Below are 25,629 nucleotides of genomic sequence, written 5' to 3' on the forward strand. Positions count from 1 at the left end.
TATTTGCTATCGTGATCCACCGACAACGCCTGACAACATGCGTCAGCGCATTGTCAATGCATGTGCGAACATTACGGAAGGTGAACTAATCGCTGTTGAGAGGAATGTCGTTACACGTATTGTCAAATGCATTGTGGTTGACGGACATCATTTTGAGCATTTATTGCATTAATGTGGTATTTACAGGTAATCATGCTGTAACAGCATGCGTTCTCAGAAATGATAAGTTCACAAAGGTACATGTATCACATTGGAAATAAAATGTTCAGACGTACCTACGTTCTGTATTTTAATTTTAAAAAAACCTAGCTGTGTAAGTAGGCTGTTTAGGTTTTTATGTTGGTGACGCCACGTAGCACTCTATATGAAAATCACTGACTGTGCTGTGTGAAGGCTGTGGTTGGTTTGCATTGTCGGAGTATACGCTATTGTAGTGTTGGGCAGATGGCTGTTAACAGCGCGTAGCGTTGCGCAGTTGGAGGTGAGACGCCAGCAGTGGTGGATATGGGGAGAGGGATGACGGAGTTTTGAGAGCGGATGATCTGGACTTCTGTCCATCAGAAAGAGTAAATTTGTAAGACTGGATATCATGAACTGATCTGGACTTGTGTCCATCAGAAAGAGTAAATTTGTAAGACTGGATATCATGAACTGGTATATATATATATATATATATATATATATATATATATAATGACTTTTGAACACTATTAAGGTAAATACATTGTTTGTTCTCGATTAAAATCTTTCATTTGCTAACTATGCCTATCAGTAGTTAGTGCCTTTAGTAGTTAGAATCTTATATTTGGCTGGCAGTAGTGGCGCTCGCTATGTTGCAGTAATTCGAGTAACGAAGATTTTTGTGAGGTAAGTGATTCATGAAAGGTATAGGTTATTGTTAGTCAGGGCCATTCTTTTGTAGGGATTTTTGAAAGTCATATTGCGTTGCGCTAAAAATATTGTGTGTCAGTTTAAGCACAGTCACTTATAATTTTTCCAAGGGGACCTTTCATACCTGTTACCAACTGTTGGTCTAGAATTGTGAGCCATATATTTGTGACTATTACAGTGCCATCTGTCACAAAGCGAAAAAAGTGGTCCAACTAAAATATTCATATTTCTTTACGTACTACACGAATATGTAATAAAAAATGGGGGTTCCTATTTTTAAAGAACGCAGTTGATATCCGTTTGACCTCTGGCAGCGCCATCTAGCGGGCCAACAATAGCGCCATCTGGTTTCCCCCTTCAAGCTAGACAAGTTTCAGCTTTGTAGTTTTTTCGTTTGACGCTTATTTCGTGAGATATTTGGCCCGGTCACGATCAATGGACCACCCTGTATATTTTCAGTACTGCAGTTTCGGCCTTTAGCAGGTGCTTTACCACAGGTAAAACTTTAATAATCTTCTGACACATATAGATGTCATGGTCGTAGCTGAGCCTTTTTACGAGATTACTTCTACAGGATGGCGTAGAGCAACTTGCTTATTTTAAAATTCAATTTAAAAAATCTACCAGGAGGACAATGCAACGTGTCACACAGCTCGCAGAGTATATTCGTGGTTCAGAGAGTACCAGAATGGGATTACCATACTCCACTGAACACCAGACTCCCCGGATTTGAACACAGTCGGAAGTCTGCGGGCCCACCAAGTTCGGAGTCTTCGCACCCTGGAACCTACACCGAGAAACGTATCGCAGCTGGCCACGGCAGTGGAGTCGGCACGGTTCCACATCCCTGCCGGTACCTTCCAGAACCTCACTGAGTCTCTTCCTGCACGTCTCGCACCTGCCCGCGCTGCAAAAAGCGGTTGCTTCAGGCTTCTGGCAGGTGGTCACGTTGACGAGACTGGACACTGTAATAGTGAATGCATTTGTGCGTTACATCTGCAACCTTCGTCTATTTGACCATATCAGCACTTCATGCACTCAGCTGGGTTGGTGCTGCCAGACACTATGTCTACTTCGTCGGCTCCTCAGTGCAAACGGAAAAAAAAAGAAAAAAAAACAATCGCAGACTCCTTCTCTGATGCTGCTGTCTGTGTCTGGAGTAAGCTACCTTGCACCCTGCACGCAATTCAATGCAATGTTGTTTTGAAGAAGAAGATGAAGCACTTAACTTTTAGGGAAACATTATGAGGGTCGCAGAAAGAAGTTCTTCGGCTGCTTCTGTCATCCTCACATTTTCCCAGAAATTAAGGTACTGTTCACTCTTCGCCCTGTCAAACAGTAACGGAAATGCTCCCAACTTATCCCTTTTACGCTTCTTTTCTTTTCATTTCTGAATCAATAACGTACGTTATTTTCTCCTATCATCATTAGTTGTGTTTTATTACGCTCCTTTTTTCTTTTCGACCCTTCAATTCCATTTCCGATAGTACTCAAAATTTAAACCTGTCTTCCTGTAATTTGTCTTTATTGTTGTATTTCTCATGAACGAACGTGTTGTTTCCTTTCTGAGCTATAGTAATTTCTAAATATTGTCTTCCATATTTTTTATTACAGGATTTGGTCAATATAGATCGCATGGACCTAAGACAATCGTACAGTCTTTTTCTTCCTATCTTTCTGAAACTTCCTTTTTTTCAGTTCTTATTGTTCACCTTTTTTATCCATTGTTAGACATTGAGATTCGTAAAGTGCTTCCGGCTTAATTAATATTTCGTAGTGTTTAATTTTTTCCTGGAATGATACAGATCTTTTACTATATGGGTGTTGGGTGAGTTTGCATGCTAATTCCATTTTCTTCGATATTTCTTTACTTATGGTGTTATCTGGTTCATTTGATGTATCCATTCTCCCAGATACGTAAACTAGTCAACTAATCAACAATGATTCCGTGTTCTGTTTGAACATATTTTCTCTGTTTTTTTTATGTTCAACGCATTCCGTTTTCTTATACAAGATAAGTAATCAGGTTCTAGCTGCAATTTTGTGAATTGTTTCTGCCATTATCTTTGCATCTATTTTGTCGTTAGAAAAAATGTGTGAAATCTTATGGGACTTAACTGCTGAGGTCATGTCCCTAAGCTTATACACTACTTAACCTAAATTATCCTAATGACCAACACACACACACACACCCATGCCCGAGGGAGGACTGGAACCTCCGTCGGGACCAGCCGCACAGTCCGTGACTGAAGCGCCTGAGACCGCTCGGCTAATCCCGCGCGGCTGTCGTTAGAAATTATTGCAATATCGTCAGCAAAAGCGAGACATTTTGCTTCAGATCTTCCTCTTCCTTCTTCTAGATGGATTCCACATTATAAGTACCTTACAACATGTTTATTGGTGTTAATGCATATAGAATGCCTGGCCGGCCGGAGTAGCCGAGCGGTTCTAGGCGCTACAGCCTGGAACCGCGCGGCCGCTACGGTCGCAGGTTCGAATCCTGCCTCAGGCATGGATGTGTGTGATGTCCTTAGGTTAGTTAGGTTTAAGTAGTTCTAAGTTGTAGGGGACTGATGACCACAGCAGTTGAGTCCCATAGTGCTCAGAGCCAATCTATTCGCCTGTACACATCTGTAAGAGAGGACCTGGTGGTCTTAATCTGGCCAGTTTAACTAAGTCTATGCAGTGAATAAGAAATAATTACACCAAGACAGTTAATGTTTCACACAAAGGCGGTTTATCCACACAGCACATGTAGACTATGCTACGACCTGTTCGAAGAGCGTAATAACACCCAACGCGCGATGTTGCGACACAGAGAGGTGGGCCACACCAGGATCGGGTTCGCGTGGTGTATTGACGACAGACACATGGTACACCGTCTAGGCGGAGCGTAGTTCTTAGGCGGTTTCTCATTCTCGTTTAGAGAAACGATGGGCTGGTTCCCGATTAGCGCCTCACATAATATCGCACCCAAACAGTAAAAATACCGTAACACACACAAAAAAGTTTACATGGTTCACGGACAGCTGGGGCACAGGTCTTCGCTCCCTCAGATTACCTTGACGATTGTAGCGTTAGAAAGTTCATCCAGTTACAAAGTTAAAAAGAAAAAGTGCAAAATCACAATAAAGTAGATCACCATTACCAAACGAAATAAATGCTAGGAAAAAGAAATGTAGCACGTGCTACGTGTGCAGCACGATTGGGGCTCCGCCCTGCGTACTTGTTGGTGGGAAATTTAACCATTAGCACTGTCCATTAGATTTCAGCAGTGCATCCGCAGAAACCCTATTGCTCCATCTAATATTTTGGCCGTATACCATTCAGTCGCTTTCTGACTGAGCCTAAAGACTGAAGCTACAGGACTCGCTCCGTTCATTTAAAGATGGGGAACGCGCCGCTGTGCGTGAGACCACAGATACACACATCGATGTATGATTAGGAGCTGTACTATAGCCGACATCATTCAAAGTTTATTAAAGAATCTAATGTATGACTAGGAGCTGTACGGTAGCGACATCGTTGCGAGTTTATTAAAGAAAGCTAGATCTCATGGTTACCCTATTTTGAAATTGCTATCAATTAAGTTCTTCGCCAAATAAAAGCTAATGGATAATTCATTGCTCGGCTGGTCCCGACGGAGGTTCGAGTCCTCCCTCGGGCATGGGTGTGTGTGTTTGTCACTAGGATAATTTAGGTTAAGTAGTGTGTAAGCTTAGGGACCAATGACCTTAGCAGTTAAGTCCCATAAGATTTCACACACATTTGAACATTTGATAATTCATTGCGCTGAGGAAATATGAAGTGGCAGAATTGAGTACAGTAATACTTTTTAGGATTACGTGCGCAATATTTTTCTGTACGTTGAAAGCAATGGACATGACAAGTGATATAAAACTGTGTGTTTTCGTACATTTGAAGAAAACGTTTGACGTTACTGGTTTGTATTAAATCAGATTTTACCTACTACTAATTGGCACAAGAGAGGTATGTACATTTCCTGTTCCACCGTGGTCTGCTATGCATAATTACGAACTTGCGTCACAGTATTAGTTTATATTGTTAACAAAGTTTGCTTAAAATTCGATGTTGATACAACCTCGTACCTAACGAAGTAGCCCGCACAGCAGAGCAGTTGGACAACCAAAACACTCCCCAAGTCTTGTAGCTACTCTTTGAATTAACGTTAGTTGTGACCTAGATGACTTAGTGCTGAGCATAGCAGGCAAAACTCAGCGCCCACTAAAATGTCCGAGAGATTTTAATAGAGGCATTTCGTATCCTCTGAATCCTTTCCATGACTTCAGCTAAACGTAGTAGTGGCGTTCGTATAAGTTCTAAGGCATCTAAAACAGTTCAGAATAAGGAACTCTTGCCCACTAAGATCAGTAGACAGGCAGCATTCGCTTTATAGGTAGATATTCCACTTACCGTCAGGTTATGATTAGATTGTAACCTTCTTGCAAGTGGAAGTTGATAGCTCTAACAAAAAAGATATATGCAACTTAACCCTTCGAGTCCCAATAATAACAAAAATTTATTTCAAAATTTTTCACAAAATTGACCTCTATCATAATAGTAAGTAACGAATAGATGAAGAAACAGGCAAAAAGTAAACAATCGATTATTTTAAAGAGGTGGTTTCAAGTTGAATTACCATTTTAAATCTTTTCACAAAATTAACCTTTAATCATAGTAAGCAACGAGTATAAGAAGGGTTTGGCAACAAGTAAACAATCAACTATTTCAAAGTAGTTGTTTCATTTTGGAACCACTGGGACATACAGTATCCAAACTCCCATCTTTTAATGAGAAATATTTGAAAGCGATTTCGGATGTTTCCTACGCACAATCTCTGATCTCGAAGGTTCCATGAACTCATAATGCCTAAAAGAAATTATAGTCCCAAATAACAAGCAAAAATGGGCCTAAAATTTAATAAATTTGTATCAAAAGTGCTTACCGCTCCAGCAGCTTCACCTAGAAACCACTCATAACGGCAGTAGTACAAAGTCAGATTTACGTTACAATAACTTTAGATATAATGACTTTTACCGTCAGTGATCTCCTCAGTATGATCACTATTAAAGAAAGACACGTGTCACAATCTTCTACAAGCACGTAGTACAATCTCCGCGCCGACTGTTGCTTTGAATGCTGTAAGTGACTGCTACATTCGTAAAAGTAAGTACCTCAGTGTACCATTAGAAGTCTACGTCTGCAGTAGCATCTGTGGTTTCATGCGAAGGGCACTGTTACTTCAAAAAATTAATAAAATTGTGGTTTCGGGCAGAAACCACTTGTACTCAAGGGGTTAAGCACTTTACTATGATATAATCGTAGTGTTTTGTTGACAGAGAGGCATCATCTGGGATTTTTCGGCACTCTAGTGCAAGACTTTTTATTTGACGCCACTTCGCGCCGATGTTGACGAAACGATGATGAACACAACACTCAATCCCCGAGCGGAAAAAAAAATTCTTGTGTTCGATACGGCATGGAAGCTAATAAACGACGAATGTTATCTTGCCGTGCATGAAACATACGATGTGTCAGTTCACCAAGATGGCTGGTTGGTTCGAAAGTACGAGTACATCCCCATCACATCCCACACATGCTCCGTGGGAGACAAATCAGGGGACCAGCAAGCATTTCTGGTATGTAATGTGCGGGCTTTCATTATCCTGCTGGAATATACTGAGACTCACCGCTGAACACCATATACTTTCAGGCACTGTCCCAGTTTGACAAGTCTCTCATATATGAGCACGGTGTCAGTGGTACACGATGCATGGCAAATCGAGATCTCGTCTCAGATTGTAGTCATTTGTGCCCTATGGTTCGGGGTCTCGCTCTGCCGTAACCCCTGTCCGGATTTCAAATGTTCTCACCTGCCGTCCTCTCGAGGTGTAATCCTGCTGTAAATACATTTCCCTACTCCTTGAGTCCCTTTCGTCAGCGCTCGTTCTGCAGTCATTACACTACAATCAAATGTCTGTCTGACCTGTCGGTATAATGCTCCCATGTTCTTCACGCCAATCATTGGACGTTTCCCAGGATCGTACAGCCTCCGATAAGCGGCACGTGTATTTCTTCTGGACCTGCTGTGTAACCGAACTCCACTCAAAAAGTTCCAGTAACGTCAGACTCGCCTCTTAGCCGTCATCTGCACACAACATTCTTCACCTGTAGCAATGGCTTTTCTCTCTATAAAAAAACATTGAAAATGAGTTCGCATAAGGATCTAATTTCAAGCAACACACCTCACAAGCGTGCAAATATTGGAGTATGAATTTAATACCGTTCGCTTAAGGTGTTCATGGTCTAGCACTTTGCATTCCTATCAGTGTATTAAACTTGAAGACGGATTTCGGCTTAATGTGGATGACATGACTTTAACTCACATTCAATTATTATGTATAATGTCACAAAAAATTAAAATACTTAATCTACTAGATTATACTTCGTAAATACCATATTGTGTTGTTAGAGGACTTTGAGAGACTTTGTTAATGGTTTCTGATATGCTTTCCAAATACGAGAAGTTCATGGTTTTTCGTTTTTTTTTATTTACAGTCGTTTTGCTTTGAATTTTTCCTCCAAGAACTTTTTCTTTTCCTGTTACTCATTTCGAGACATTTTAAGATCATCTTCTTTGGATGACTAATGTGTACAATCAACAGAAGAATTGTAGAGAAGCGAGACTGTTTGAAATGCAACGCAGGCGTCAAGTGGTGAACATGTGAACACGATGGAAATTAGCTATAGCAGGTGTATTTGAAGGGTGATCAAAAAGATTTAGTTCGCAGGCCGTTTAGTCCAGTATCGGTGTGCCAACCAGGGACAATCGCCATCAGTATTGAGACAATCAACTCACCAACGCACCTAGTTTAAAAGGTCCGTTTGGTAAACACCTTAGGCTTACCGTGCTGCGTGAAGAAGTCCTTAAGTGCCTGCTGCGGATCCTCGTCTGACAGAAACCGTCGACCCTTCAAGGCCTTTTTTAAGGGACCGAAGACGTGATATTCGCATGCGGAGAGATTAGGACTATAGGACGGGTGCTCGAGTGTTACCCACTGCTTTACGACACTTGCGATATGGGGACGTGGGTTATCGTGAAACAGTAGCACTCCTTCTCGGACGTGTTGCCCCACACACATTCTTCATTCTCCATAGGATGTCTGCCGGTGTTAATGCTTTGGCAGCCAAGACGTTAAAGTAACCTCTGGCGTGCCACAGGGGAACGTTATGGGACCATTGCTTTTCACAGTATATATAAATGACCTAGTAGATAGTGGCGGAAGTTCCATGCGGCTTTTCGCGGATGATGCTGTAGTATACAGAGAAGTTACAGCATTAGAAAATTGCAGCGAAATGCAGGAAGATCTGCAGCGGATAGGCACTTGGTGCAGGGAGTGGCAACCGGCCCTTTACATAGACAAATGTAATGTATTGAGAATACATAGAAAGAAGCATCCTTTATTGTATGATTATATGATAGCGGAACGAACACTGGTAGCAGTTACTTCTGTAAAATATCTGGGAGTATGCGTACGGAACAATTTGAATGGAATGATCATATAAAATTGTTGGTAAGACGGGTGCCAGGTTGAGATTCATTGGGAGAGTCCTTAGAAAATGTAGTTCATCAACAAAGGAGGTGGCTTACAAAACGCCCGTTCGACTTATACTCGAGTATTGCTCATGAGTGTGGGATCCGTACTAGATGGGGTTGACAGAGGAGACAGAGAAGATCCAAAGAAGAGCGGCGAGTTTCGCCAGAGGGTTATTCGATAAGCGTAATAGCGTTACGGAGATGTTTAGCAAACTCAAGTGGCAGACACTGCAAGACAGGCGCTCTGCATCGCGGTGTAGCTTGCTGTCCAGGTTTCGAGAGGGTGCGTTTCTGGATGAGGTATCGAATATATTGCTTCCCCCTACTTATACCTCCCGAGGCGATCACGAATGTAAAATTAGATTCGAGCGCGCACGGAGGCTTTACGGCAGTCGTTCTTCCCGCGAACCATACGCGACTGGAACTGGAAAGGAAGGTAATGACAGTGGCACGTAAAGTGCCCTCCGCCACACACCGTTGGGTGGCTTGCGGAGTATAAATGTAGATGTAGATGTAGAAGAAAAGAAAACAGCACGTTCGTCCTGGTTCAAATTGTTCAAATGGCTCTAAGGACTATGGGACTTAACATCTGAGGTCATCAGTCCCTTAGACTTAGAACTACTTAAACCTAACTAAGCCAAGGACATCACACACGTCCATGCCCGAGGCAGGATTCGAACCTGCGACCGCAGCAGCAGCGCGGTTCCGAACTGAAGCGCCCAGAACTGCTCGGCCACGCGACCGGCTGCACGTTCATCCTGATTGGACGCATATGGTAATAACGTCTCACGAATGCCACACTAATCCCTTGGCTACATGTCGATGCTGGTATACGCGCATCTCAGTCACGCTACGTTGCATGTATACTACAGTAACGCCCTCAAACGGAAACTTTTTGTCGCCCGTTATAAATAGTAATGGGAAGAAGACGAAAACTAGTATTTATCATTTATAAATGAGGTATGCTGGGATTAGAGGATTACTGGAAATTAATGGACTACTGTGTAGACTCAGCTAGCACATTGCACTGCATGGAATATGAATGTAAGAGCGAACTTATGTACAACATTTCAAACCACTAAACATTGTCAAATATGTCTTATGGGCATTCCAGGAAAAAAGTTTCCGTGAAAGAAGGTTAATCATGGATTAATTCGGACAAAAAAGAGAACAGAATTGTTGGCTTTTCAAAATAATAATTTACACACTCACGTGAAACAAGACTCAATACACCAACAGCGACACGATAGCCACTTTCGCCGAGTTTCACTATTTCGTCAATGCTTTGTACCCTTCCTTAACGGGGAAAGTAGAGCTAACGAAGCGCGACAATATATACTCCTCAACAACAATTACTGTGGCCAATTGTGGTGCAACAGGAGCCTCGATTTACCAGCTGCCATCTTTCCGAACCCCTAAATTAACTGAAAATAGCTCTGTACAGCGGCACAGCTGATATAGTCCCAAAACAGCGATTTCCACGGTTTAATCGTGCACATCAGCGATGCATTCAGCATTTCGTCACGTCTTTCCAGGACGTCAGCTTGGCCATCAGACTGACTGCTGAGGTGTGAAAATGGAAGTGAATACAGTGATGATGCATTCTTTTTCACTTTTTATGGATGCGCGATACTCTGGAGCTACGAAGGCTCATTGGAGCGAGGCGCTGAAGTAGCAGCCGCTTCTCCTTTTGCTGGAGCTAACAAGTCTGCCGTGGAAGAGATGGTGCAGCTCGACGACTAATTATCCGAGCTTTAGTTCCGCCGTGTCGGTATTACTGCTCCCATGGAGAGTGGCGAGAGATTTCGTGTATACGATGAGCAGCTAGCTCAGCTACTATCAGTTGTGTAGCAATTAATATGGTGCTTAACAGAACTGGATACCAAACTCAAGGACGGGCCAATTAGCACCGAAATTTCTCAAGCGGGAAAGCTGTCTGAACATATTTGGATTCAGATATTAAAGACTGCTTGCTTTATCTTTTCCTGTCATTCTCATCCTCTTCTTCTCATTTATTGTCTTACAACTTAAGTCTTTTCTAAGTCTGCTTGCAGTCCAGATAATTCTTGTTGGTAGCTTAAGCTGAAGAAAAAAGATGAGTACAACCTGTTTTAACGTGTGTCAGCTACACTGAAACGTCATACGACTTAAGGTAATAGGCGAAATCAAACCTACGGACTACCTTAACTTACAGACAGTTCATGAAAAAGAAAAAAAAGAAAAGAAAACTGTCTACAAATTCAATGTTTATTTAGCGTTGCAATTTATCACGGTCGGTTACACGATACAGACCTACATAGATTTTTTGTTGTAGATCACTTCATTCTATAGATCACACTTTACTCCGTATTTTGTTTGTTCTTCCAATTTCCATTTTGTGCCTTCTCAAATCGTTCTATGTTATGTTTACTCTTCAGGGTTACGTTGAACATTTTTATTTTTCACGATATTTTGGATGCAGGCTTTGGAAAATATGCATCGATGCCTGTGTCAGGTACGCAAATTTAACAAATATCGAGGCTAATTAGTTCCCAGTTTCCAGTTCTAACACAGCCATTCAATCAAAACATAAAATGTTTACGAAACTTAGTTTAGTTATTTGGGCAAATACCCAAGTCACATTGCTACGTACTGCGACCTTTTAATGGGCATCTGAGTCACACCTCGTCTAGTTTTTAACCAAAATCTGTAGTTTCGTTGGAAGGATCACGGGAAATGCTATTTGTAACGATCACTTCTGTGCAGCCACCACAACTGTTGGAGAAGATTCCACAGTGAAATGGTTCAAATGGCTCTGAGCACTATGGGACTTAGCTTCTGAGGTCATTAGTCCCCTAAAACGTATAACTATTTAAACCTAACTAACCTAAAGATATCACACACATCCATGCGCGAGGCAGGATTCGAACCTGCGACCGTAGTGGTCGCGCGGTTCCAGACTGTAGCGCCTAGAACCGCTCGGCCACCCCGACCGGCTCTACAGTGAAATAAAGGGGACAAACATACTCTAAGCGGTCTTTGACCCGAGCTGAAGACTTGAGAGCTTTTATTAAGCATTCACTGATATTAGTTAAATGATGGATTATAAATATGAGAGTGCTGTATACGAAACTTAGAGGTTGTGTTTTTAATTTTTATGGGGTTTCCTACAACCATGTGAATGAAAGGTAGAACTAAATTATCAGCTTCGATCGCGAACAATTTAAAAAAAGCAGAGAGAGAGAGAGTGAAAAGAATTTAAATCACTCCGAGAAAATTCAGAATCGCTTTAGAGGTTTGTCACTTCACAGAGAAAAATGCAGCAGTGGCATTCTTAGCCTGTAAAATAAATGTGTTGTTATCAGTTTAATACTACTTATGAAATCTCATGAACCACATTACATTTGCTATTTAATTAACCTCTAAGAGAAGGGCGTCGTCCCATAGTCAGAACAGTAATAGATGAGTGATCAATACAAAAGAAGAAGACCTCTTGCATAATAACCGCTTCGCTGCCCTTGTGGATAATCTACTTAACGACCCGTTCCGTAACGTAGAAGACAGAGCTTCAGGTTAGATCTCAATTTTAGCGAGTTCTTTGCTGAGAGTCGAAAGCTTATAAAATGCCCTCTTTGCCTTGTCAGGCTATTTGTTACACAGTACCCTGTAGAAGGGACAACGCAGCTATAAGTAAACATCTTGTATACTAAATATAGCACGTTTCTCACTAACTATAACCACAAACCTTGTTACATCATGCGCCCACGGTGTTAACTCCCTATTATCTAATATCCTCCCACACCAGAGATGTGTGGGCAGACTCAAGAAACGGCAGCTATAATGTTTTTACAGCAGCTTCTTCAGGGCAACTAAACTGCACTTTCGCCTTACTGAAATCACTGCAAAGACATCGAAACGTCGGCTTTTTAGTTTTTTGAGCGTTTCAGAAGTACACCCAAATACACCCAAAATGGCCTGGGAAACCAAAAAACAATACAACTGTTATTTTCTCATCTCTGCTGTTATTATTCGTAGGCACAACTCGAGGTGAGGTGCTGATTAGGAAATCGGGCTCATTCAGGAGAAGCAATGGTAAGGGACTTCCGGGAGAACAGCTGTTAAAATCCTCCGTCCAGCCACCCAGATTTAGGTTTTCTGTGATTCCCTAGCTTCGTTTGAGGCAAATACCGGGATGGTCCCTGTGAACACAGCCTATTATGTTCCACAAACCAAGCTTGTCTTCCGATTCTAATGGCCTCATCGTCGACGGGAGGCAATTTCCTAATCTTTCTTCCTTTTTTCGTATTCACGACACACAGGATTCAGATCTCCATTCTGTCTATTCATATAGGTTTTGGTGGTTGTCGTCAGTCTCTCCGAGTGACTATAGTTATGGTCAGTACAACAAAGCTACGGCCATTTTTTTCTTCAATTCACGTCGAATGAAACTTATTCTTCGTCTCTGATAATGAAAACGCCGGCAAGACATTTTAACATTCCGTATTTATCGTACCTTATCTTTGAGATCCTTACTAATGTATGTTGGCGGCTGTAGAATTGTTCGGCAGTCTGCTTTAAATGCCAGTTCTCTAAATTTTCTCAACAATGTTTCTCGAAAAGAAGGTCGCCTTCCCTCCAGGGATTCTCATTTGAGTTCCCGAACCATCTCTGAAACAATTACACGTTGTTCGAACCTACCGGTAACAAATCTAGCAGCCCGCCTCTGAATTGCTTCGATGTCTTCCTTCAATCCGACCTGGTGCGGATCCCAAGCACTCGAGCAGTACTCAAGAATAGGACACATCAGCGTCCTATATGCGGTCTCCTTTACAGGTGAACCACTCTTTTCTAAAATTCTCCCAATAAACCGAAGTCGACCGTCCGCCTTCCCTACCACAGTTTTCACATGCTCGTTCCACCTCATATCGCTTTGCAACGTTACGCCCAGATATTTAAACGACTTGACTGTGTCAAGTAGGACGCTAGCAATACTGTATCCGAACATTACAGGTTTCGTCTTCCTACTCGACCGCATTAACTTACATTTTTCCACATTTAGGGCTAGCTGCCATTCTTCACACTAACTGGAAATTTTGTCTAAGTCGTCTTGTATCTTCCTACAGTATACCAACTTCGACACCTTACCGTACATCGTAGCATCATCATCAAACAACCACAGATTGCTGCCCAACCTATACGCCAAATCATTAATGCATGCAGAGAACAACAGCGCTCCTATCACACTTCCCTGGGGCACTCCTGATGATACCCTTGTCTCTGATGAATACTCGCCGTCGAGGTTCTATTATTTAAGAAGTTGGCTTGGCTTGTTTAGGGAAGGAGACCAGACAGCGAGGTTATCGGTCTCATCGGATTAGGGAAGGACGGGGAAGGAAGTCGGCCGTGCCCTTTTAAAGGAACCATTCCGGCATTTGCCTGGAGCGATAACCTAAATCAGGATGGCCGGACGCGGGATTGAACCGTCGTCCTCCCGAATGCGAGTCCAGTGTGCTAGCCACTGCGATTTAAGAAGTCTTTTAGTTACTCACATACCTGTGAAGTTATTACATATGCTCGTGCATTCGTTAACAGCCTGCAATGGGACGGCGTGTCAAATTCTTTCCGGAAAACTAGAAATCTAGTCTGCCTGTTGCCCTTCAGCCATAGTTCTCCGTACATCATGTGAGAAAAGGGCAAACTGTGATGATTTCTGGAACCATGCTGATTCGTGCGCATAAGATTCTCGGTCTCAAGAAAATTTATTGTATTTGAACTGAGTACATGTTCAAGGATTCTGCAGCAAACATAAGTCAGGGATATTGGTCTGTAATTTTGTGGGTCTGTTCATTTACCCTTCTTTTGTACTGGAACCATCGGCGCTTTTTTGCAGTCGCTTGGGACTTTGTGCTGGGGGAGAGAGTCACGGTAAACGCAAGTTAGGTAAGGGTACAATGCCGTAGAGTACAATTTGTAAAATTGAGGCCGGCCGGGGTGGCCGAGCGGTTCTAGGCGGTTCAGTCTGGAACCACGCGACCGCTACTGTTGCAGGTTCGAATCCTGCCTCGGGCATGGCTGTGTGTGATGTCCTTAGGTTAGTTAGGTTTAAGTAGTTCTAAGTTCTAGGGGACTGATGACCTCAGCTGTTAAGTTCCATTTACTCAGAGCCATTTTTGTTTTGTAAAATCGAGCTGAGATTCCATCCGAATCTGTTGATTTATTTGCTTTCAAATCTTTCAGTTTGTTCACTGCGTCAGATATGCTTATTGCTATGTTTTCCATACGGGAGTCTGTTCGATGGTCAAATGACGGTATGTTTGTACGATTGTCCTGTGTGAAGGATTTCTTGAACGTGAAATTTAAATCTTCGGCTTTCGTTTTGCTATCTCCAACTGCCACACCAGACTTCTCTTATCTTCAGTGTCAATCATTAGGGACAGCTGGAAAGTATCTCTGAAAATCCAGTCAGTGAAAATGCATGATCGCCTTTAAAATTTACACCTATTACCGCTCTATTTCTGTAACTGAGACTTTCAGTAAATAAGTTTCATTGTGAATACAAAATTGACGTGAGACCTCGTTCCCCACTGTTAGTAACGCCGCTGTTATTTCGGCAGCGAAGCTGAAGGCTGGAGTACGTCTCTTTTTCACCGTTTTACGCCCGCTGCGTTGTCATGGGCGGTTGGCGCTCAGTTTTTGGTGCCTGACCACCCATAGATCTCAACTGCCTTCGTTATCCAGAGCTTTAATGAGATACACTGTTTAGTATAGAGCAGCAGTGGTTACCGTGTTCCAGTGGGAAGATTTGAAAAGTAGAAATAGTGCGTTCGTCAAATTTATTTATTTATTTTTACATTTTCATGACACAGTCACACAAGCATTTCGCAATGCTGCAACCGGTTTCGACCAGCCACTAGTCATCTTCAAACCGTCAATAGTGAAGGGAAGAAACAACGAATCATTATGTCTATAATATCTGTTAAGTGATTAGCTAATGATAAAAAGAGAGTAACGTCATACCCAAAGGCAGATACTGCAAGCACTTTCCGTTGCGTTCAGAAAGCAGCTCGCCACGATGACAAGGACGGCATACAACAGTCGACTACGGCAACTGGGCGCCAGGCACGACCTGATAAAAAATATCCGGACATTCCTATCTAATGCGGAATTGATCGCTAGATGTCTCGAGAGGCGGGCTGCCGGTATAAAAGTAGGCGGAGAGTATTGTGTTGTCAATACGGAAGCTATAACAGCAGCTTGCGTAGGTCAGTTGAGTTAGTGACTTCGAACTGGACTGTTAATCACTGGATGCCACCTGAGAAATTAATCCATCAGAGGCATTTCAGCCCTTATAAAGCTGCCCAGTTTAATTGTTGATGGTGTAAGGGTGAACTGGAAACCTAGAGGAAACGCCACAGCTAAAGCAAACCAGGCAGAACTACGTACTACTGTAAAATTTCGCGTGAAATCATCTGAACGAATCACGCGTCAATTCGATATTTCAGCAGTTCAGCTAGCAAAGTTATTGTCTACATCTACATCTACATATATACTCCGCTAGCCACCAAGCGCTGTGTGGCGGAGGGCACAATTCGCGCCAAAGTCATGGTGATCATTACGCGATTGGAAAGTTGGTGGTAATAGTACATGCTCTACATCCTCGGTGAAGATCGGATTTCGGAATTTAGTGAACAACCCCTTCTGTTTAGCGCGCCGTCTATCTGCAAGTGTGTCCCACTTCAAACTTTCTATGAGAATTGTATCGCTCTCGCGATGGCTAAATGTACCAGTCACGAATCTTGGCGCTCTTCTTTGGACCTTCTCAATCTCTTGAATCAGACCCAACTGGTAAGGGTCCCATTCAGACGAACAATACTCCAAGACTGGACGAACTAAAGTATTGTAAGCTATTTCCTTTGTTGAAGAACTGCATCGCATCAGGATTCTAACAATAAACCGCAATCTAGAGTTCGCCTTACCCGTTACTTGTGTACTCTAATCATTCCATTTGAGATCATTTCGAATAGTCACCCAGATACTTGACGGACGTTACCGCTTCCAAAGACTGGGCATTTATTTTGTACGCATACATTAATGGGGATTTTCGCCTTGTAATACGCAGTAGGTTACACTTACTAATATTGAGAGATAATTGCCAGTCGTTACACCACGCATTTATTTTCTGCAAATCCTCATTGATTTGTTCACAACTTTCGTGTGATACTACTTTCCTGTAGACTACAGCATCATCGGCAAATAGTCTAAGGCCGCTGTCAATACCATCAACCAGATCGTTTACGTAAATCGTAAAAAGCAGAGGACCTATTACGCTGCCCTGGGGCACACCTGAAGTTACGCTTGTTTCTGTTGAAGTCACCACGTTCAGGACGACATACTGCTCTCTGTCTGCTAGAAAACTTTCTATCCAACCGCATATGTCATCGGATAGACAGTAAGCGCGCACTTTTTGTAGCAAGCGACAATGCGGAACTGAGTCGAACGCCTTTCGAAAGTCGAGAAATATGGCATCAACCTGGGAGCCGGTATCTACAGCCTGTTGTATATCATGCACAAAGAGGGCCACATGTGTCTCGCATGATCGCTGTTTCCTAAAACCGTGCTAGTTTCTGCAGATGAGATTCTCAGAGTCTAGAAAGGTCATTATGTCTGACCACAAAATATGTTCCATGATTCTACAACAAATCGATATCAGTGAAATTGGCCGGTAATTATGGGCATCCGATTTTCTACCCTTTTTATAGATTTATATGACCTGGGCCTTCTTCCAGTCCCGTGGAAGTTTCCGCCGTTCCAATGATCTCTGATAGATGACGGATAAGAATGGTGGTATATTTGTAGCATAGTCAACATAAAATCTTAAGGGGATACCGTCTGGGCCAGAAGCCTTCCTGGCGTCTAAGGATCTTAACTGTTTTACAATCCCAGATACATTAAACACTATGTCAGCCATCCTTTCGTTTGTTCGGTAATTGAAAGGGGGAATGGTGCTACAGTTCTCTATTGTAAACGAGTTTTTGAAAGCTATGTTTAGAATTTCGGCCTTCTGTTTATCATCATCAGTTACATTCATTGTGCGTAGGGAGTTAAAAACAACGGGGTGCAAAGGTCGAGCAGCTCCTCATAAGCCACACATTTCCCTAGTCAGTGCTAATAGACGCTTGAGTTGCTGTAAAGAGCGACACCACTGGACAGTGGATGAGGGAGAACGTGTGACTTGCAGTGATAAATCACGCTACACCCTGCAGCAGTTCGATGGAGAGGTTGGGCATGGAGTATGGCTGGAGAACATTACATGCCATCAAGCGTAGTGTGAACAGCGAAGTACAGTACTCTTCAACTGTCGGCGGTCTAGCCGCGCGGGATTAGCCGATCGGTCTTAGGCGCTGCAGTCATGGACTGTGCTGCTGGTCCCGGCGGCGGTTTGAGTCCTCCCTTGGGCATGGGTGTGTGTGTTTGTCCTTAGGGTAATTTAGGTTAAGTAGTGTGTAAGCTTAGGGACTGATGACCTTAGCAGTTAAGTCCCATAAGATTTCACACACATTTGAACATTTTTTTCGGCGGTCTCTGTCAGTCAACAGTCTGTACGCTTTTGTGCTGTACGTATCCCTTCACGTTTCCACTTCACTATCTCATCGGAAACAGTGGACCTAGGGATGTTTAGGAGTGTGGAAATCTCGCGTACAGACGTATGACACAACTGACACCCAATCACCTGACCACGTTCGAAGTCCATGAGTTCCACGGAGCGCCCCATTCTGCTCTCTCACGATGTCTAATGACTACTAAGGTCGCTGATATGGAATACCTGCTGTAGGTGGCAGCACATCACACCTAATATGAAAAACGTATGTTTTTGGAGGTGTCCGGATACTTTTGATCAGATAGTGTAGGTGCTCAGACAGTGTATATAATGGGATATCGGGAAGGCGGAGCAGCGCTAGTCAAGTGAACATTTAGTTGTAGATACTGAAATACAAATCGGTGGGAAACTCATTCTGTTCGTTCAGCAGTTAAACAGGTTCCTTCTTCTTTGAAACATAAACCTCTGTTTCTTCCTTGTAAAATGTTTAACTTTATTCATTCCATGTAGTGTTGCTACTTGCTACCATTTAAAAGAATTCAAAAACAGTGAGTTCAGTAAACACTGATTTATTTCACAGCATCCATTGACAGTTGTAGTCACATACAGAGACGTGCTGAAGAGGGCAGGAAAGTCTACCTGCTGCTATAAGAAGCCAGCAGACGGCGTAAAATTCTCTTATTCCCCAACATCCTTCCCACCCTGGTCTATCTCAAGGTGGATGACTAACCCGGATCGGTCAATAGATCTTCCTTCCATCCGGCTGCCCGAGAATGGTGCATCTTATGTCGTTGTCTCCACCGGGCTGAACCTCTTCCACAAAAGTTGGTTTCTTATGCTCGCGTAACAGAAGAGCTTCTCCAGTTCCTAGCTTTTTTTGTTGACAGATTCCGTTCGCCGCGTGGTAGCTTCGTAGCAGCAGGAGGTATTCATTTTTCCATCCATCCCAAATATTATCATTCACCTTTTGTCTGCACTGGAATTCTTTGGCAAGATACTTCCTACTTGCTGTTTCCGGCCCACATGGAATAGTTACCAGTTTGCCACAATTTAGGAAGCGTACTGGCGTCACCGCCGTATCACTGTCTCCGTTAATAACGGGTCCTGAATTTATTGCGGCTTCTATTCCTGTCAAAATGGTGTCTACGTACAGTGGTATTTCGAAATTCTGTTTTAGTTTGTATGGATAATTTTCGCACTTCTAAAATCCTTGAAACTAGTGGCGTAAATGTTTCTTACTCCTCAGCATGTAGGACCTTTAACTGTTCTTCTGTGGATCCAATATAATACCTCTCCTTTACAAAATACACTCCTAAAGACTGCGTGTCAAATATTCCACAAAAGTTTATCGCCATGCATTATTGCAATTGCAGAATAGCTGCACACGTTGCTCTTTAAGAGCGCCAACCTGATGCACAGATTGAGCGAAAGCACCTCATATTTACGGAAGTTAAACCCTGGCTTGTCTCAGTTTTGTTGACACCAGGCTCAAGTTTTACTTGCGCGAGCTATTTCAAGGAATAAATATCTCTATAAGACAATCACGACAACTTCAAGACGTTTAGAATTAGTATACATTGCCTTTTTTTTAGTGGTATTGCTGCCGAGGAATGTGCTGACGCACGTATAGAGAGAAAGAGGCGCAGAACGTTTATTTGAGCTAATGTAACTTCATTCACTCGTCTGTCGCAAATCCGAGTATTTAAGGCATCGATCAACATATAAAGCTCTGTTCCCACTGAACGTCAACCGCACGTCACCGTAAAATGACGGTCACACTCCGTTCGGATGGCGGAGTTTGGAAGGATGATCGCGAGTGGGGTCTGGGTGGTCTGGGATTCGCGCTGGCAGTTGTGCACACTTGGGCTCAGTTTTAATAACGATTTACGTAACATGCAAAGTATCAAGATAGAAAACATACGCCACACTAGCAAAACAGTTAATTTTTTGTAGCCCGAGTAAACCTGAGTAGGGTTCAAATACCAACAAGGAAGTCCTCTTTAAGATAACGCTAATCTGGCCTCACAACGAGCAGCCAAATACAGCATACTCGTAAGTAGCAGTACATGGTCTTCGACCCTTAGTAGTCGTGATACTACCAAGTGCTTGTACTACTCACCTTACGTAGGATAGACACTAAGTAATATAGTCACTGACTACTTCTTGCTCTCTAACTCCTAATTGCACTCAGTCACCAAGACATCAACTATTAAAAACACTGTCCAGCAATCCACACTTATGTCTAAATAATCATAAACCAGCTGCACATATGATAAATAAGTCACCTAAAACAGTACAACCAATTGAATCGCTTATTTCTAAAAGGAGACAAATCGCGATTGACCAGTTATTCAGGAGAACGAAAAGAACATCCCACAATTGTTTCATAATTTAATGACGAAGTTTTTTATGTTATGCAAAAGAATTTAGTCTCAAGGCTGTGTAAGGCTAGTACTGCCTTGTTTGAAAAATATTTGTAGTTGTTACGGTGATTTCTATGGCCTGAAATTATCCTCTTATGGGAATTAGTGAGGGACCGAATATATACTAAGACATTCATTTAAATTTCAAGAAAGTAAGAACTTTTAACTAATGGTTGACTTATTTTGTGCGCAATAAATCTAACAAAGTAAATATGTCTGTCCTGAGCGTACTATTACCGAGAAAAACGTGTAATTAATGTACACAGTCATGTGAATTACACTTAAATGGTAACGAAATATTGTAAAGTTTCTTAATGTTTTTAGTCTAAACCACTCAATATGTTTAATGTTACCTTTATAGCTTTTAATTATTCAAAAAACTGCTATGATTACAACAAAACTCTTGTAACTTTTCCCTATTAGAAAAAACTGCACGTTTCAATCCGTTCTCTGTGAGCCGCGACGCAATTATGGCGTTCCGTTTTAGTTCCAGCCGAGGCATTTATGTCTCAAAAACACCGAAACCGAAAAAAATTTGCATTTTTAGTTTTTAGGAGTTATCTATTTTTAATAACAGGCAATTCAATTTTCAGTTCACTTGAGGAAACAGCTCAACATTATAACTCAATTCAAAATCACTATTTATAGTAAAGAACCCTTGTTGCTCTAGAAACAATTTCGACTGTCATGTAATCAGTACAGTCGTCATAGCAACGTATTCTTGCTTACCACTCGCGCCCCGAGTGTAGTCCATAAACAAGCCGTCACAGAACGCTCTCATACATAGTTGAGCCAAAACGTTATGATCACGTGCTTAACAGCTTGTTTGTCCATTTTTGCAACGAAATACATTACTGATTCTGCGTACCAGGAATCTGACAGTTTGTTGGTTGGCCTGTGAATGTAAGTCGCAATAGATTCGCGTAAATAACGGGCCGCTGATTTGCGTATGCAGTGACAGCGCCCGATAGCCACCCAGCTGGTTTCCATAGGATTTACATCAGGCGAATTTGGTCACCGAGACATCAAGGTGAGTTCACTATAATGTCCTCAAACCACTGTAACGCGGTTCTGGCTCCGAGATACAGACAATTATACTGCTGAAAGATGACTTCGCCGTCGGGGAAGACATCAAGCGTGAAGGGATGCAGGTAGTCCGCAGCTGTCAGAGGGTCTTCGATTGCTACCACAGCTCTCATGCAAGCGCAGTTGAAGGTCTCCCAAAGCATAATATTGCTCACATCAGCCTGCTTCCGTAGCTCTCCATTCACCTCGATGACAGCGTCTGTGAAGACGACCTGTGACCAAGTGTAGCAAAAATGTAATTCACCCGAAGAGCCGACGCGTTTCGATTGATCGACCGCCGAATTCCGATGGTTCCGTACCCACTGAAATCGTAATTGACGCTGTCGTTGGGTCAACATATGAACACATTGGGGTGGTGTACTGCGGGGCTCCTTCTTCAGCAATGTAAGATGAACACTGTGCTCCGAGACACTTGTGTGTGCACCAGCATTGTGCTCATTCTATCTACATGGATACTCTGCAAATCACATTTAAGTGCCTGGCAGAGGGTTCATCGAACCACAAAAGATGTCACAAGTCGCCATCCAACCGAGCGAGGTTAGCACACTGGACTCGCATTCGGGAGGACGACGGTTCTATCCCGCGTCCGGCCATCCTGATTTAGGTTTTCCGTGATTTATCTAAATCGCTCCAGGCAAATGCCGGGATGGTTCCTTTGAAAAGGCACGGCCGACTTCCTTCCCCGTCCTTCCCTGATCCGATGCGACCGATGACCTCGCTGTTTGGTCTCTTCCAACAAACAATCCAATCTACCATGTAACCTACTTTACAGAGCAGACAAGCCACCGAATCCCACATGGACATCCAATCATTTATCGCCTCGTGGTAGTTTCACTGTCCTTCTACCTCTTTCCGTTGACGCTCACGACAGTAGCACGTGAGCATTCGACCAGTTTCACCTTTTTCCAGATACACGTCCACAGGCTCTGCATAATAATAATCTGCCCTTTGTCGAAGTCGCTTATCTCAATGGATTTCCCAATTTGCAGCCAGTATATTTGCTAGGTTGATCCCCGTCCGTGTTTGCTCCGCTTACATACTTCTGTTACCACGTCACGTGGCCGCACCACAACCAGGCGGCATCCAACGTCCCGGAGGGCAGTGGTCATAAAGTTTTGGCTAATCAGTGTATTTCCGTAGCCCTGTGACTTACAACTGACAGCACTTTATGCACCTTCACACAGTTGCACATAACACCGTGCCCTGACATCAGCCCAAGGTCATCACTAATCAACATTAACTCCAAAAGCCCACTGATTGTGCTGCTTGTAACCTGTTGAAGCAGTTTCTCACCTTCAGTGTAGTGTTGTGAGCGTGACCATTCGACACGACACAGTGACTAGGATAGGGATTCCCAAACTTGTCCTCTGGCGGCACACCTGGACAATCCGTGTACTTTAATGAAACACCTGATTTATTTTGAAAGTTAATAATTTTTTAAAATATGAGATAAACTTGTTTTACTCCGGGATTACTTCAAAAAAATCATGAAAACTTGGTGCCGAAGCCACAGAACATAGTGTATGGAACAATGGAAGAAAGTAATTTGGTCGAATTAGTTCAAATGGTTCAAACGGCTCTGAGCACTATGGGACTTAATTTCTGAGGTCATTACTCCCCTAGAACTCCAGACTGTAGCGCCTAGAACCGCTCGGCCACCCCGGCCGGCGTCGAATTAGTCTTATTTCACATTGTATTCAATGGCCAAGTTCATGTCCCAAGACAGAAGCGTGGGGAAGATTCGGTGATGAGTTGGGCAGCCACGTCACGGGTATCCCATGGGTACTCTGCAAGCTAGCATTACTGACAAGGATGATGTGATCATTTTGGCTGATCAAGTCCATCCCATGGTACAATGGTTGGTCCTCAGTGGTCATGCTGTGTTCCAAGACTTGTTTTGTGGGCACAAGGATCAATTATTACATATCTCCTGGCCACCACAATCACCAGGTCTCAGTATTATGGAGCGTTGGTGGCCTGTTTTGGAGAGAATGGTGCGTGATTTCTGTTCACATCCATCATTATTACCAGAGCTTCCAATTACTTTGCGGGAGCAATGCTGTAAGACTCCATGAAAAGTATACTTTACCCGCGTTTATCCATTCGGAGACGACTAGAAGCTGTTTTGAATGCCAATGAGTTTCTTACACTGTATTAGGCATGGTAATGTGCTTTTCGTCTTTCCATGTTATATATTTGCAATCAACAGTACCTCTATATCTGTCGATGACTCTCTATCCCATAAGGGCCAATTAAATGAAAACCGAACACCTACCACAACGGCACCATTCAAAAGTAATCACCATATGCGGTAAGCCATTTAGCACCCTGGCAGACGAGACAGTCAGTTCCTGTTCCGCAGAATGCGATCGGCCGCTGACGATTCCACAACCGCATGCACTCTTGCACTTCCTTTTCTGACTGAAACCGAAGTCGACGCAAGTATTTCTTCAGGCCGCCAAATATGTGAAAATTACACTGTGAAAAACCACACTGTACAGAGAATGTTTTAGTATTTCCCAACCAAATCACTGAAGCGTAGCCCTCGTCCGACTGTCAGTGTGCGTGCGGGCGTTATCGTGCAAAGGACTGATTCCATGCCGGCCGGAGTGGCCGAGCGGTTCTAGGCGCTACAGTCTGGAACAGCGCGACCGGTACCGTCGCAGGTTCGAATCCTCCCTGATGTCCTAAGGTTAGTTAGGGTTAAGTAGTTCTAAGTTCTAGGGGACTGATGACCTCAGAAGTTAAGTCCCATAGTGCTCAGAGCCATTTGAACCATTTTTGAATGATTCCATCCGACACGATTCCTCGCCGTTTTGACTTTATGGCGCGTCGCAGATTCTGCAGAGTGTCTTCACAGTGCTGCTCTTTGAATGTAGTTCCGTGCTCGAGGAGTTCGACAAGCAGGGGACTTCTGCAGTCGAAGAAGGTCATCATGACATTGTGTGGTGCCATAAGGGCAAACGGCCAAGCCAACAGTGAAAACATTCCACGTCTCCCTGCCCAAGAGATCCATAGCTGTGTACACAAGCTCCGGTAAGGTCATCAAGACTTTCTTCTTCGATAGTAGGGGCCCTCTGTCCGTTGAGTTCCTCGAGCATGGAACCACAATCAATGAACAGCGCTATTAATACACACACGCCATCAAGTCAAAACTCCCAGGAATGCTGTTGGACGGAATCATCGTGTCGCACGATAACCCCCGCCCCACATTGCCACTCGAACGAAGGCTACGCTTCAGCGATGTGGTTGTGAAACACTTCAACATCCTCCATACAGCCAGTTCTGTCCCAGTGTGATTTTCACACCTTTGGTGACTGAAGAAAGACACATGAGGATGTCGATTTCAGTCGAACGAGGAAATTCAAGAGCGGGTGCGGTTGTGGATCCGTCGACCGACCGCTTTCTGCGAAATAGGAATTTATCTCCTCGTCCCATTGGGCTAAATATCTAACGCGTGTGGTGATTACTTTTGAATGGGACCTGTGGTGGGCGTCGGTTTACACTTGACTGCCCCTCGTAGATAACAAACTGCGTCCTCCTTAACAAAAACATCTGTCCAATTTTGTTCAGGTAAGTGGGGTAAGTCCCATGCCACGTAAGAACTTGGGTCGTGCCCCTCGGGGTTAGCATTTGAAGTCGTTCTTTCCCTCACATTGGGGACCCGACGTCAGCGGCAGGCGTCGTGGTGTGTCGGGTGGAGGCAGGGGGCTGGGATGCGCGGCGCGTGGCTCGCGAGCGTTTAGCTTCCACGCGGCGCGCCGACAAAGTGGCAAGTTGTCGCAGCAGTTGCGGCAGCTGTTATGTAAAGCAGGAGAGGGAGGAGAGCAACAGGTGCCGCGTCACACGCCCAGCAGGGCAGCCAAGTGCCTGCGCAGCCAGCTGGGGGCGGCGGCACACCACCGAGGCTGCGGTCACAGTGGCGCCGACATCGCTCGATTCCGCCGACGACCGATATCGGCCGAAGACCGTCAATCATTTCGTCGACGGTCACAGTAAGGCCGATCTCACCGTCCGATCGTACACGTCTTCTT

The sequence above is a fragment of the Schistocerca piceifrons genome, chromosome 3 (assembly GCF_021461385.2).
Source record: "Schistocerca piceifrons isolate TAMUIC-IGC-003096 chromosome 3, iqSchPice1.1, whole genome shotgun sequence".
NCBI classification, from domain to species: Eukaryota; Metazoa; Arthropoda; class Insecta; order Orthoptera; family Acrididae; genus Schistocerca; species Schistocerca piceifrons.